Source organism: Triticum aestivum, chromosome 4B (assembly GCF_018294505.1).
Source record: "Triticum aestivum cultivar Chinese Spring chromosome 4B, IWGSC CS RefSeq v2.1, whole genome shotgun sequence".
NCBI classification, from domain to species: Eukaryota; Viridiplantae; Streptophyta; class Magnoliopsida; order Poales; family Poaceae; genus Triticum; species Triticum aestivum.
Window position 1 is genome coordinate 230571072 of NC_057804.1, and position 13816 is coordinate 230584887.

The following is a 13816-nucleotide window of genomic DNA, read 5'->3' on the forward strand; positions in this document are numbered from 1 at the left end:
CGTTTGCTTCAGCTCAATTTGATGGTCCTGCAGCACGTTGGCTTGAATCTGTTCAGCGTCGTGCCCCAATGTCAATTGGTCTGAATTCTGCACACTGTTGCAATCTCGTTTTGGATGAAACAAACACCAGAACCTGGTTCGTCAGATGTTCCACATACGTCAGACTAGCTCTGTTGAGGATTACGTTGAACGTTTCTCTGAGTTGTATGATCAACTGACAGCATATGAACCAAATCCTAGTATCATTCATTATGTTACAAGGTTCATGGAAGGATTGGTTCTGTCAGTTCACTTATTGGTTGGGATTCAACAACCCACTGATTTGGATTCAGCATATGCCCTTGCACTTTTGTCTGAAGAATTGGGTGACTCTTCTCTAGTTCAACATGTTGTTACTGTCAATACCAAGCGTTCTGTGCCGCCAAGCTCCTCTCATGTGTATCACATTGGTTTTGGTTCCAAAACACTCGATGACAGGAAGAATACTGATGTCATTCATTCAACTGCTCCTGTTGATGATCGTTGGGCAGCATTGCGTGCTTATAGGAAATCCAAGGGCGTTTGTTTCCCCTGTGGCGAATGTTGGGCTAGGGAGCATAAGTGCAAGCAGGAAGTGCAGTTGCATGTAGTGCAAGAGATGCTGGGCTATGTTCAGAATATGCCATCTAAATTCAGTGATACAAAAGAAGAATTCATTGGTGAAGCTAATGCTATTTCTCTGTGAGCTACAGCAATGGGAGACACATCAGTCCCAATAGTTTCTACAATGAAATTAAAAGTTAAGATGCAGGGTCTGACTTTGATTTTCTTAGTAGACTCTTGCAGTATTCATTCTTTTGTAGATTGCGCTGTTGCTTCCAAACTCCAAGGAGTTTCTCACATTCTAGTTCACATGCTTATGGTCGCTAATGGAGGTTTAATTCCTTGTACACAACAGTTACAACAGGGTTGTTGGAGTTATGATGAACATACTTTTATGACCAATTTCAAAGTCTTTCTCTTGGGTTCCTGTGATAGCATTTTAGGCCTTGATTGGCTTACTGCTCACAGTCCTATGGAGGTTGATTAGGCAGAACAGTGGCTATCTTTCTAGTTGTATGGTTCTATGGTCACTTTGCTAGGACAAGATGCTGCTCTTCAATATTGTGGTGTCATAGAAGTTTCTGCATTATCAATGTCTGAAGTTTCAGAACAGCTTGACCTTCCTGTTGAGATTAAGGAATTGTGGACTCAGTTTGCTCATGTATTTGAAGCTCCAAAAGGTTTGCCCCCAAGAAGGAAGTATGATCATACTATCCATCTCATTCCTGGAGCACAACCAGTGTCTATTAGGCCATATAGACTTGCCCCAGCTTTGAAGGATAAAATAGAGAAGAAAGTGTCGGATATCGGGTTCCGGCAAAACCCTTAAGGTTCGAACTCTGGGGTGCGCACGAAGATCTTCTCCCTACCGAAACACACCCACAACCTCGCCGCGATTTCTAAGCTAGCAAGATAAATAACACAAGAGACACGAGGTTTATACTGGTTCGGGCCACCGTTGTGGTGTAATACCCTAATCCAGTGTGTGGTGTGGTGGATTGCCTCCTGGGCTGATGATGAACAGTACAGAGGAAGAACAGCCTCGCGAGGAGAGGTATTCTAGTGGTGGTGTGTTTGGAGAGGAGTCGATCCGTCTCTCTTGGTTCTAGATGAGATTGCCTTCTACTGTGGTGGCCAGCCCTATTAATAGAGGCCCTGGTCCTCTTCCCACATATTGAGCGGGAATGGAGCCAACAACAGCCATTTTGAAAGGGGACAACTAATACAAGCCATCCTGACTAAAGGTGGTCTTCAACTGCAAAAGGCACTGGTGATGACGTCGTCTTGGGCTCCACGGTGACCTCCGTCCTGCCGTCCTGCTGGTCTTGGTCTCCTTGCACCGATATAGAAACCTTTGCCTGATGCCTCGGTACTCCACGACTACGCTTGCCCCCTTTGCACCAAAGAGGAAACAAGGACACTGCGCAGGCTGGCGCCCGCCTGGTCTTGATCGTCATGGCTTGCGTCATGGGAACCTCACGAGCCTGCCTGGTGGGGCTGCCCCTGAGGAGGCCTCGCGTTGTCCGTCCCGTGAGGCTTGCCCCTCGCGAGGGTATTTAACTTTGGTTGATGAAGACATGCCATACTGGGCCGCTGGCTGAGCCACGCTGCAGGCCGCAGGCAGGCATGTCTGGGGACCCCCGTTCGCAGAACGCCGACAGTAGCCCATGGGCACAAGGCATGCTTGGACTTGTCTTAGCGGCAAAGCCAAAGGGCAAGTGCGGAGCGCCGCAGGCCCCAACAGCCTGCAGCCTTGGTCACCGCGTGGCGATTGATTGGACATGGCCATCTCCGCTTCCCCATGCTGCCTCGGCAACTGCACGATTCAATGAGTCCTTGCTACAGCAAAAAGAGTCATCATTACCGGCGATCGTGGAGGTCGACGGTTGGCCTCCCTAGGACTATAAGTATAGAGAGGCGAGTGTCCCCGTCGTCGGCTTCTTCTCCCTTGCTCCACCTCCATTCTCTATGCCAATAGCACTAATCCGTAGGTTCTCAGCCGAAGAGAACGGAAAGGCCCCCCGGGAGGGGACTGACCCGCTCCCGCCGAAGAAACGGCCGGTCCCATGCCGCCTCGACGAGGTTGCGAGCCCGGAGATGACGAGGCCTTGGTGCGAGCGGCCGCCTCCTGGGTTCCCGCTACCCCTGTACGCCCAGGCCGAGGGCCCTGGAGAAAGGGACAGCGAGCGACGCCGCCCACGCCACAGACGGGATCGACGAGCCATGGCGGCATGCGCCATTGCTCCTGGAGTCCACACTATGGACTCCTCTCGCGAGCTCGTGCTTCATGCTGCAATGCCTCCAAACACCTGGATCCACTTCCCTTCATTCTTCGCCACTGAGATGCTGCCGAGGGGGCCTCTCGAGCTTTGGCTGCAGCATGCCGACTGTGGCGCCCCGGCAATCGGAGTGGAGGTTGAGGTTGTCGCTCCGAGCAAGGTCTTCATGACCCAAGGCTGGGGCGAGGTTGCCCGGGTCTACAGAACGGGGGGTGCCCTCATGATTCAATTTGAATACAATGGCACCTCCCTGCTGCTCTTCAAGGTCTTCAACATGGAAGGCTGCCACCTGGATTGCTACCCCAGGGGAGGCGGCCGGGACATGGACATGGCAGGGGCTAGGCCCGCCGTCCGCTTCCCCGATGGCTCCTCCGGCAGCAGTGGTTATGCTTGGGAGTCCAGCGACTCTCCCGAGCTCTTCGTGACTCTAGAGACGAGCGACGACAGTTACGTGCCCTCGAGCTCGCGCCGTGCCCGGAGCAAGGCGGCTGCATAAGGCCGTCGCCGCAGCTGATCTGGATGGGGTTGGTGCCGGCCTCCCGTTGCCCATTGTTGATGATGGCGTCGGCCATGGAGGCACGTGTAGTTTGGGCTCCTTAGGATTCGAGAAAACACCCCATGGGGGCATGTAAAGGGTCCGCGATGTCTTTTGTTTATGCAATCCTTATTATGAAATTGTGTGAATGCTTGCCCTGCCCCAGCTCGGTTCCCCCTTTCAAACCTCGCGAAGGTTTTTGTGTTGTACGCCTGCAAGTCCCGGTCCCCAGGCAGGCTTCAGCCGTCGCTGGTATGCCAAGTCGCAATGCTGTGGTCAAGGCCAGGAGGTGAGCGGCCCGAGGTCCAGTAAGAGGTCCCCTTTACCGTGCAAGCAACCGCTGAAAGGTGAGAAAGGAAGGCAACATTGCAGTCACAATGCTGCATTAAGTGGAGATTCGGTGCTTCATCAATTAGCTGTTCCAAGCGTGAAACTTATCTTGGTAATAGGGAGTCGCTCCTCCGAGTCACGCCGGACTTGCACGTCGGCAGCTAGGATGTAGCTGGGTTAGGCCCTCGCGAGCTTCCCTTCTCTTCCCCACACTTTCCTTTGTGCTCTACGTCCTCAGGTCCCGGTCCTCGAGCGAGCTCAGCCGCCGCTGGTATGCCAGGTCGCGATGCCATGGACAAGTCCAGGGGGTGAGGGCTGGAGAACCAGTAAGAGCTCCTGAGTCACGATGCTCAGGAGCCCCCCTTTTAACGCGCAAGCATATCGCGTGGGAAAGAGAGAGAGCTCGTGGTACCACCTGCTGTAGACCTCAGGGGGTTCCTGTAAACCAACATGAGAAAAGCACGAGTTGCCATTATGGTTGCCGGCCGGCCTTTGGTTGCTCCAAGAGAGAGGTGATTGCACTGAGGGCCTGGTAAGGTGACGCTTGCGGGGCTCCCGCGGGTCAGAGCTCGACCACTCAGATTTGTCGACATTGTAGGGACAGTCCCATGTGCAAGCACCATGCCAGCGCGAGCAGCTCCAAAGGTAGATGTCAATAGAGCAGGCGATAATCACAGGCAGGTTGAGCATGACAGGCAGATTAGCTTAGATAAACGCAGAAAGGATACATGCCACTGGGACTGGCCCGAGCGGCTTGGGGATGATGCAGCCCGAGGGGCGCCCCCATCAAGGTAAACTAAAGACATAAGCAAAAGGGATACATGCCGCAGGGACGGACCCATGCGGCCTGGGAATGATGCAGCCCTAAGGACGCTCCCAGCAGAAATGAACTCGAAAGATGTCACCTGGTGCCATTGTAGAAGGGGTGTTGGAGTAGCTGAAGATGTGCGGTGAAGAGGCCGATCCTGACGAGCCACCGGAGCCCTGAGCCTCGGGAGGCTCTGGGGGTCCAGGCGGTTCCTCGAGGACGATCTCCATCTCTGCTAGGACTGCGTGATGCATGGCCTCCTAAGCCACCAGAATGCTATGCAGATGATGCTGGTGGGGTGGCAGCCATGTTCGGAAGGCCGAAACGCATGCGAAGGTAGCTGTGCAGTGGACCCTCGCAACACCCGACGCGGGAAGGCCAGAGACGCTCCTGAGATGCGGCTCGGTTGAGCCCTAGGACGTCGATGCAGACACGCAGTCCGCCATCCTCGCCCGGATGGGGATCTATGCCAGGCAAACGGCAGTCGCCACGTATGACTCTTGCTTCCTGAAGCTCGTGAGTGGCCTTGGTGATTAACTCTTGAGGGTTGGGCTTTCCATGCCCTGAGACTTCCAGAGGGAAACGTGCCGTGAAGCACGCCTCCAAATGGTACCCGAGCGCCTCCTTTGTGATCTTGGCGAAGTCGGAGGCCCTCCACAAGAGATCCCCCGAGCCCTGCCCGAGGAGGGCGCCGAGCGCGCCTTCCTGTTCGATGGAAGGAGGCGCCCCTTGCATGGGGCAGATCCTGATGCTACACCTCCTGAGATGCCAACCTCCTGAGGCCTTGAGCTTGGCGATGCCTTCTTCTTCTTGGGGACTACCTAAGGAGGATTCTTGCCCCCTGTCTGGGTCCTCAATTGATGCAGCTTGGAAGGCGTGCTCGAGGGAGCACACCACATCCTTCTCTTCGCAGGGGACCATGATGATTCCGCCGCTTCCTGGCATCTTGAGGACATTGTAGCCATGGTGGGTTACTACCGTGAACTTGGCCAGGGCTGGATACCCGAGGATGGCATTGTATGGCAGGCGGATGTGGGCGACGTCGAAGTTGATGAGCTCGGTGTGGTAGTTGTTGCGCTGCACGAAAGTGACATGGAGGCGGACCTACCCTATCGGGGTGGTGGCACCGTCAGTAACTCCTGAGAAAGGCTTGGTAGGCTAAAGGTTATCATATGGCACTTGAAGGTTGTTGAACATCTCGACGGACAGAACGTTGAGCCCTGCACCGCCATTGATGAGGTTCCTAGTAACTTGCACGTTGCTGATGACCGGGGAACAAATCATCGGGAGGACGCCAGCGGTAGCCGCACACTTTAGTTGATCTGCTGAGCTGAAAGTGATGGCGCACATGGACCACCTGAGCGGGCGTGTGGCCTCAAGCTTGGGGAGGACTGCATTCACCACATGAGCAAACTGCTTGAAGATGCACTGAGCGGTTGGGGCCTGAGCTCCGCCCAAGATGCAAGCGATAGCACGTGGCTCCTGGAAGCCCCCAGCCCCCTCATCTTGGTGGTGGTCGTTATTCCTTCTTGGTGGTGGCAGCAGAGGAGGAAGGCCTATATTGCCCTGCAGGCGGTCCTCGCGAGGATGATCCCTCCAGGCTCCCTCACATGGCTGGTCCTGCCAGCGATCCTCGCGAGGTCGGTCACGCCACTCCCGGCGAGGGCCTCGGTCGTCCCATCGTCCTCTGCCTCGTCCTCCTCCTCGGCCATAGCCCCGGGCGTTGTGCTCGGGGCGACGACCGAAGCGTCCTTCTCGAACGGCCCTGAGCTCCTGGCATTCGTTGGTGTTGTGGGTGTGGAGGTTGTGGTAGGCGCAGAACGGTCGGCTGCCCTTGGAAGACTCCGGCTGGTCCCTGTCACGCTTCATGTCTGGTTTTACTGCAAGCACGACTGCTCCTTTGCGCTTCATGTCCTTAACCTTGGCCTTCTTCTCTTCCGGGTCAGCAGCTAGAAGCTCGAGGAGGGAGGGGCGCCCCTCCTCAGCTATTGCGCACTTGGTCGCCAGGTTGAACACCTCCAAAGACGTGCACAGATCCTCGTGAATGAGGAGCTCCTCCTTCATCTTGACATTGCGGACGGCATCGAAGAACACTGAGATGATGGCCTCGTCCGTCACCTTGGGGATCTTGAGGCGAGCGTTGTTGAAATGCTGGATGTATTTCTGCAGGGTCTCTCCAGGCTGCTGCTTGATGCAGCGCAGGTCACCGACGCCCGGAGGGCGGTCACGAGTGCCCTGGAAGTTGGCGATGAAGTGGCTACGCATCTCGTCCCAAGAGGAGATTGAGCCGGGAGGCAGGTTCAGGAGCCAGGTGCGGGCGCCGTCCTTGAGCGCCATTGGAAACCAGTTTGCCATGACCTTCTCGTCTCCACAGGAACTCCATGGGGTCGGTAGTACCGCAATAGCGAGGAGGCAGATCCGGCTTGAACTTGCCCGGCCAGGTGACGCTACGCAGCTCGGTGGTGAAGGCACGGCAACCTGCGGTGGCCACCAGAGACCTTTGCATACGCGGGGCTTGCTCTTGATGGTTCCCGCGCGCCGCCGCGAGGGGTAGCACAGGGTCTTGGCATGCTGGTGCGGGGATGCGGTCCTGTCGTGCTGGTGCAGGGAGCACTGAGCGCCTTCTTGAGGCCGAGGGATTTCTTGGTAGCTTCTTTCTTGATGCGCGGGTGCCGGACGCGGTGGGTCACATCCAGGAGCCGCGCTCCGAGCCAGGGCGCCTTCTAGGGGAGGAGGTGGCGGAGGCACTCCCTAAGCCGCGTCACCCATGCATGATGGAGGGCGAGGCAGCGAGCGGGACGGCGCGGGAGAGCCCCCTGCGGCGCTGACGAGCTTGGTGATGCGAGCTAGCCACACTTCATAGAGGTCGTCGATGGGGCGGTAGTGCAGGAGCTCACGTGCCAGGAGCAATGCGGCCTGAGCGTCCGTGGGGGCGCGATGAGCGTGAGAAGATGAACCAACTGGGGTTAGCGACGGAGTGGCGGTGCGGCCTTCCCGCCGCACCGAGGGATGCAGCAAATATGCTTGCTGCTCATTCCCCGCCGGGCCAGTGGCGGTGTCGGCGGCAGGCGATGGAGAACGACGAGGAGGCCCACCGATGGGAGCCGTCTGGGCAACACGGGCGGAAAAAGCATCCCGACGCTCGGCGCGAGCTCGGCGAGCGTTTGCCATGGATGCGACGAAGCGATGGGACGCAAGTAAGTGGAAAGAAGACTTCAGCGCACCCCTAACTGCTGCGCCAAATGTTGGATATCAGGTTCCGGCAAAACCCTTAAGGTTCGAACTCTGGGGTGCGCATGAAGATATTCTCCCTACTGAAACACGCCCACAACCTCGCCGCGATTTCTAAGCTAGCACGATGAACAACACAAGAGACACGAGGTTTATATTGGTTCGGGCCATCGTTGTGGCGGAATACCCTAATCCAGTGTGTGGTGTGGTGGATTACTTCCTGGGCTGATGATGAACAGTACAGAGGAAGAACAGCCTCGCGAGGAGAGGTGTTCTTGTGGTGGTGTGTTTGGAGAGGAGTCGATCCGTCTCTCTTGGCTCTAGATGAGATTGCCTTCTACTGTGGTGGCTAGCCCTATTTATAGAGGCCCTGGTCCTCTTCCCAAATATTGAGTGGGAAGGGACCCAACAACGGCAATTTTGAAAGGGGGCAGCTAGTACAAGCTATCCTGACTAAAGGTGGACTTCGACTGCAAAAGGCACTAGTGAAGACGTCGTCTTGGGCTCCACGGCGACCTCCGTCCTACCGTCCTGCTGGTCTTGGTCTCTTTGCACCGATATGGAAGTCTTTGCCTGATGCTTCGGTACTCCACGCCTGCGCTTGACCCCTTTGCACCAAAGAGGAAACGAGGACACTACGCAGGCTGGCGCCCGCCTGGTCTTTATCATCATGGCTTGTGTCATGGGAACCTCGCGAGGTACCCCTTGCCTTGATCTCTCTGCCTCCTCATGAGCCTGCCTGGTGAGGCTGCCACTGAGGAGGCCTTGCGTCGTTCGCCCTGCGAGGCTTGGCCCCTTGCGAGGGTGTTGAGCTTTGGTTGATGAAGATGGGACGTACTGGGCCACTGGCTGAGCCACGCTGCATGCCGCAGGTAGGAAAGTCTGGGGACCCCCATTCCCAGAACGCCGACAGCAAGTGACTGAAATGTTGCAATCTCGTATCATCAGACACAGCAACAGTGCCTTTTCCTCTCCCATGCTTTTAGTTCAAAAGAAAGATAAAACATGGAGACCAGTGTTTGACTACAGAAACTTGAATGCAATTACTGTCAAAAGAGAATTTCATATCCCAATCATTGATGAGTTTTTGGATGAACTTGCAGCCTGTTTTTGGTTTTCGAAACTTGATTTGAGATCTGGATATAAACAGATAAGATTATCCCCTGGAGAGGAACATAAAACTGCATTTCAGACTCATTTTGGCCATTTTAAGTTTTTGGTTCTCTCACAAGGATTAACTGGTGGACCTAACACTTTCCAGTTTGCTATGAATGACACTTTTTCACCTTGCCTGAGGAAAAATACAGATATTTTCTTTGATGACATATTGGTCTTTAGTGCTTCCTATGCTTTGCATTTACAACACTTGGCAGAAGTGTCGAAGTTGTTGTTGCAACATCAGTGTCAAGTTAAACTATCTAAATGTTATTTTGCTCAGATAGAAATTTCTTATTTGGGGCACATTATCAATGGACAAGGGGTTTCTACTGACCCAACAAAGATTTCTACTATTCAGGATTGGCCTGTTCCTGAATCTGCGAAAGAGGTTAGAGGATTTCTAGGTCTAGATGGCTATCATAGGAAATTTATTCGTCATTATGGCATTGTGAGAAAACCCTTGACCAATTTGCTGAAAAAGAGAGTGCCATTTCACTGGACAGCAAATGAGCAACAAGCTTTTGCAGTGCTTAAGCAGGCTTTAGTGATAGCCCCTGTTTTGGCCCTACCTGATTTCTCATCCACTTTTGTGATCGAGACAAATGCTTGTGATGTGGGTATTGGGGCAGTGCTTATGGAGAATGGACACCCATTGGCTTATGTTAGCAAGGCTCTGGGCCCCAGGAATCAAACTCTCTGTGTGTATGAAAAGGAATACTTAGCAATCCTGTTAGTTGTTGACCACTGGAGGTAGTACTTGCAGGTTTCAGAATCTATAATTCGTACTGATCAACGGAGTTTGGCTAGTCTTTCAGAATAGCGTTTGCACAAAAAATGGCAACAGAAAGCCCTCACAAAAATCTTGGGCCTTAAATAAAACATCTGTTACAAAAAGGGGGTTGAAAACAGTGCAGCAGACTCTCTGTCCAAAAAACCACACACATCTTGTGATATGCTACCTGAGCTACATCTTGTCTCTTCAGCCCAGCCTGCTTGGCTTGAAGATATTATACAGAGCTATGTTGGTGATAAATTTTGCACTGAATTACTCCAGAAGTTGTCCACTAGTCCCTCTGTTGATAGTAAGTTTACTTTGACAGTTGCTGTTCTCCGTACTAATAACTGTGTTTGGGTGGGTAATGCTCCAGAGTTACATTAGCAGATTGTATTTGCTTTTCATGATAGCCCTATTGGAGGACATTCAGGCTTTCCAGTTACTTATCATCGTGTCAGACAACTATTTCGTTGGAAACATATGAGGGGGTTTATCAAACATTATGTGCAGCATTTTTGATTTGTCAGCAAGAAAACCAGAACGTGTGCCCTACCCTGGCTTGTTGCAGCCATTACCTGTCCCTAAACTCCCTTGGGACATGGTTACAATCGATTTTTCAAAGGATTACTAGCATCTGGTCAGTTCAATTGCCAATTTGTGGTCATTGATAAATTTTCCAAATATGGCCATTTTGTTCCCATGCATCACCCATTCACGACAGAAGTAGTTGCTGAAACCTTTCTCAATTTAGTATATCATTTACATGGATGCCATAGTCTATTGTTTCGGACAGAGACCGCATATTCACTAGTGTTTTCTGGCAAGAGCTGTTTTCTAAGTATGGTACTCTGCTTCGAATGAGCTCTGCTCGTCACCCACAGTCTGATGGACAGACTGAACGAGTTAATCAACAAGTGAAATGCTTCTTGTGATGCTTTGTCAGTGCTCATCCCACTAAATGGGCTAAGTGGATCCCTCTCTATGAGTTTTGGTACAATACCAACTGGCATTCTACCATAGGTACTACTCCCTTTGACATCATATATGGGCATGCGCCTCGTCATTTTGCTATTTCTCCAGTTGAACTGATTCAGTCAGTGGATGTGCAGCAGTGGCTGGATGACCGCAAAGTGGTGTTTGCTTATATCAGACAACATCTATTGAGAGCCTAACAGCGCATGAAAGTCCAGGATGATAAGAACCACACTGAACGTGTGTTTGATGTGGGCGACGCAGTTTTTCTGAAACTTCAACCATATCTTCAGTCTTCGGTTACACCGCGCGCTAACCACAAACTTGCTTTCAAGTTCTATGGCCCCTATGAAGTGGTGGAACATGTGGGTGAGGTGGCTTATAGACTAGATCTTCCTCCAACCAGCCGTGTACATCCAGTCTTCCATCTTTCACTTCTCCGTAAAGTTCTCGCTCTAAGATGTTAGGTGCTTCCCTTACTTCCTGCTCCCGATAATCAGTTTTAGTATCCGGAAGAAATTCTTCAGCAACGAGTTGTTCGCCGGGGTGCTAATTCATTGATCCAAGTCCTAGTCAAATGGAGTGATGCTCCTAGAGAAATGGCCATTTGGGAAGATAAAGTGACACTACGCCAGAAGTTTCCTCATGCACTGGCTTGGGGTCAAGCCGCATCTAAGGCGGGAGGGATTGTCAGCGAGCAGGAGAAGCGCGAAGATGGTGTTCAAGCTATGGACGGGCCCAAGCGGCAGCCTCGCCTACCCGCTCAGCTGGCTGGGCCGGAGTGGGCCAAGTAAAGATGTAATACATATATGCGTGATGTGTGGTGAGACAGGTAGGAAGGCGGAAACGGCTAGATGCCAGTGTATGTCGCATGTGTATCCCTCTCTCTGAGGAAGACGATCCCCTCTCCTCCTTGTAATCCTCCATTGTAGCTCGAGATTCGAAATCAATGATGAATTCCAAATCCTAGCCCTCACAAAGGGGCAAGAGCAGGATGACCCATCATGGATCAGTCCCTCACTTCATGTCTGCAATAGTGTGCAGCCGTTAGAGACACGACGCGGCAAGCCATTCCATCTGTAAACCGAGGTTGACAAAATAAGTGAACACGTACTCATCTAAGCCCAGTGGGAGCCTATCGTTCAACCACTCGGCATCCAAGGCTAGGTCAGTGGCATTCTCATCCGGTGAGCCTAGGCTGAAATACTTGTCTGTCAAATCTGATCAGATCAACGTAAGCAGTAACAACATCGATTCAACGGCAGCATCGGCGCCTTGGCCTCGGCCAAGGGAGAGTCTTCTTTCCAGGCCGGTACGGAGAGCTCCCCTGCATCAGCAAAGGAGAAGGATGTCATGCTTAACCTGAGCTCCTAGAAATACTACATACAGATTACATAGCACTGATTTTGACTTGTTGTTTCATGGTGAAATGTTTTGGGAACATGTCTCCAGCTGTTTGATAGTTTGGTTGTGTTAACTTGTGTAACTACTGGAGGGACCTTCCATTGCTCCTTTTGGTTTCAGACAGAAGAGAAGAAGGATGTGAGTGTGAGGGGTATGGTAAATAGATTTGTAACTGTAATTGGATTTGACTAATGATTTTGATTGCTCTGTTGAATTGTAATTTGAAAAGGAAAAAGGGGGGATAGGAAATTGGGTCACGATTGTTGCGAAAGAAGTTCCCTACTTTTCTGTTGATTGACACAATAGTTTGGCCCCCCAAGACAGATGCGTGATGCGATGGACAAAACCTGATTCAAATCCCTTCCGAATCAGGACCTCACGGATGAACTTCCAGTTCACTCAATCCTAGGCTTTCTCAGAATCTAGTTTGAGGAGCACAACCTGCTGCTTAGTACATTTGAGCTCGTGGACAATTTCTTGAAGCATTACTGGACCCTCAAGGATGTTGCGGCCTTTGAGAAAGGCCGATTGGCTCCTATTAATCACACGTTGAGCTACTGGGGCAAGTCTCATCAAATAGGCCATAGCGCAGATTTTGATTTGGACATTGATGTCTCCGCGAGGTCCTGGCATCTTGAGCTTGAGATATGCGTAGTGCGGTAGCGCGTTGAATTTTGCGAATGAGGTTCGTCCGAGCAGGGCATGATAGCCACTGCGGAATGGGGCTATGTCGAAGATTAACTCTTCGCTTCAGAAATTATCCGAGGATCCGAAGACCACTTTGAGTGTAACCGAGCCTGTACAGCTGGCTTCTACACCTGGTATGACGCCTTTGAAGGTTGTCTTTGTGGGTTTAATCCTTGAGGGATCGATGCAAATTTTTCGCACTGTATCCTGATAAAGCATGTTCAGGCTACTGCCGCCGTCCATTAGGACTCTGGTGAGGTGAAATCTGTCGATAATTGGGTCTAGGACCAGTGCGGCGAATCCTCCGTGACAGATGCTAGTGGGGTGGTCCCTTCGATCAAAAGTGATCGGGCAGGAGGACCACGGGTTGAACTTTGGGGCGACTGGCTCCAACGCATACACATCCTTGAGAGCACGCTTCCGCTCTGTTTTGGGGATGTGGGTTGCATATATCATGTTCACCATCCAAACTTGCGAGGGGAATCCCTTCTGTCCTCTGTTGTTCGGCGGCCGGGGCTCCTCCTCGTCATTGCTATGCATCCCCTTGTCTCTGGTTTTAGCACTTAACTTGCCTGCCTGCTTGAACACCCAACAATCCCTGTTGGTGTGCTTGGCTGGCTGTTCGGGGGTGCCAAGTATCTGGCACGAGCGATCAAGTATCCGGTCTAAGTTGGATGGGCCCGGAGGGTTTCTTTTGAATGGCTTCTTCCGCTGATCGGGTTTAGAGCCTCTGAATCCGGCATTGACTGCCGTATCTTCAGTATTGTCGCCGTTAATGTGGCGCTTATGCTTGTTGCGACGTGACCTGCCGTTGTTGTCCTTGGTATCCGAATTGCCAGGGCTCTTGGTCATGTTATTGCTACGAGCTAGCCAGCTGTCTTCTCCCGCACAAAAGCGGGTCATGAGTGTCGTGAGGGCTGCCATAGATTTCGGCTTTTCCTGTCCTAGGTGCCGGGCAAGCCATTCGTCTCGGCTGTTGTGCCTGAAGGTTACAAGGGCCTCGACGTCCGGACAGTCAACTATTTGTTTTTTCTTGGTTAGGAACCGTGTCCAGA

At 52.3% G+C, this 13816-nt stretch overlaps 1 pseudogene; it reads left to right on the forward strand.

Annotated features, from left to right (window-relative positions):
• The window catches only part of LOC123090065 (kinesin-like protein KIN-14O), a 41335-nt pseudogene extending 28963 nt beyond the window's left edge, over positions 1-12372 (forward strand).
• The last annotated feature ends 1444 nt before the right edge of the window (positions 12373-13816 follow it).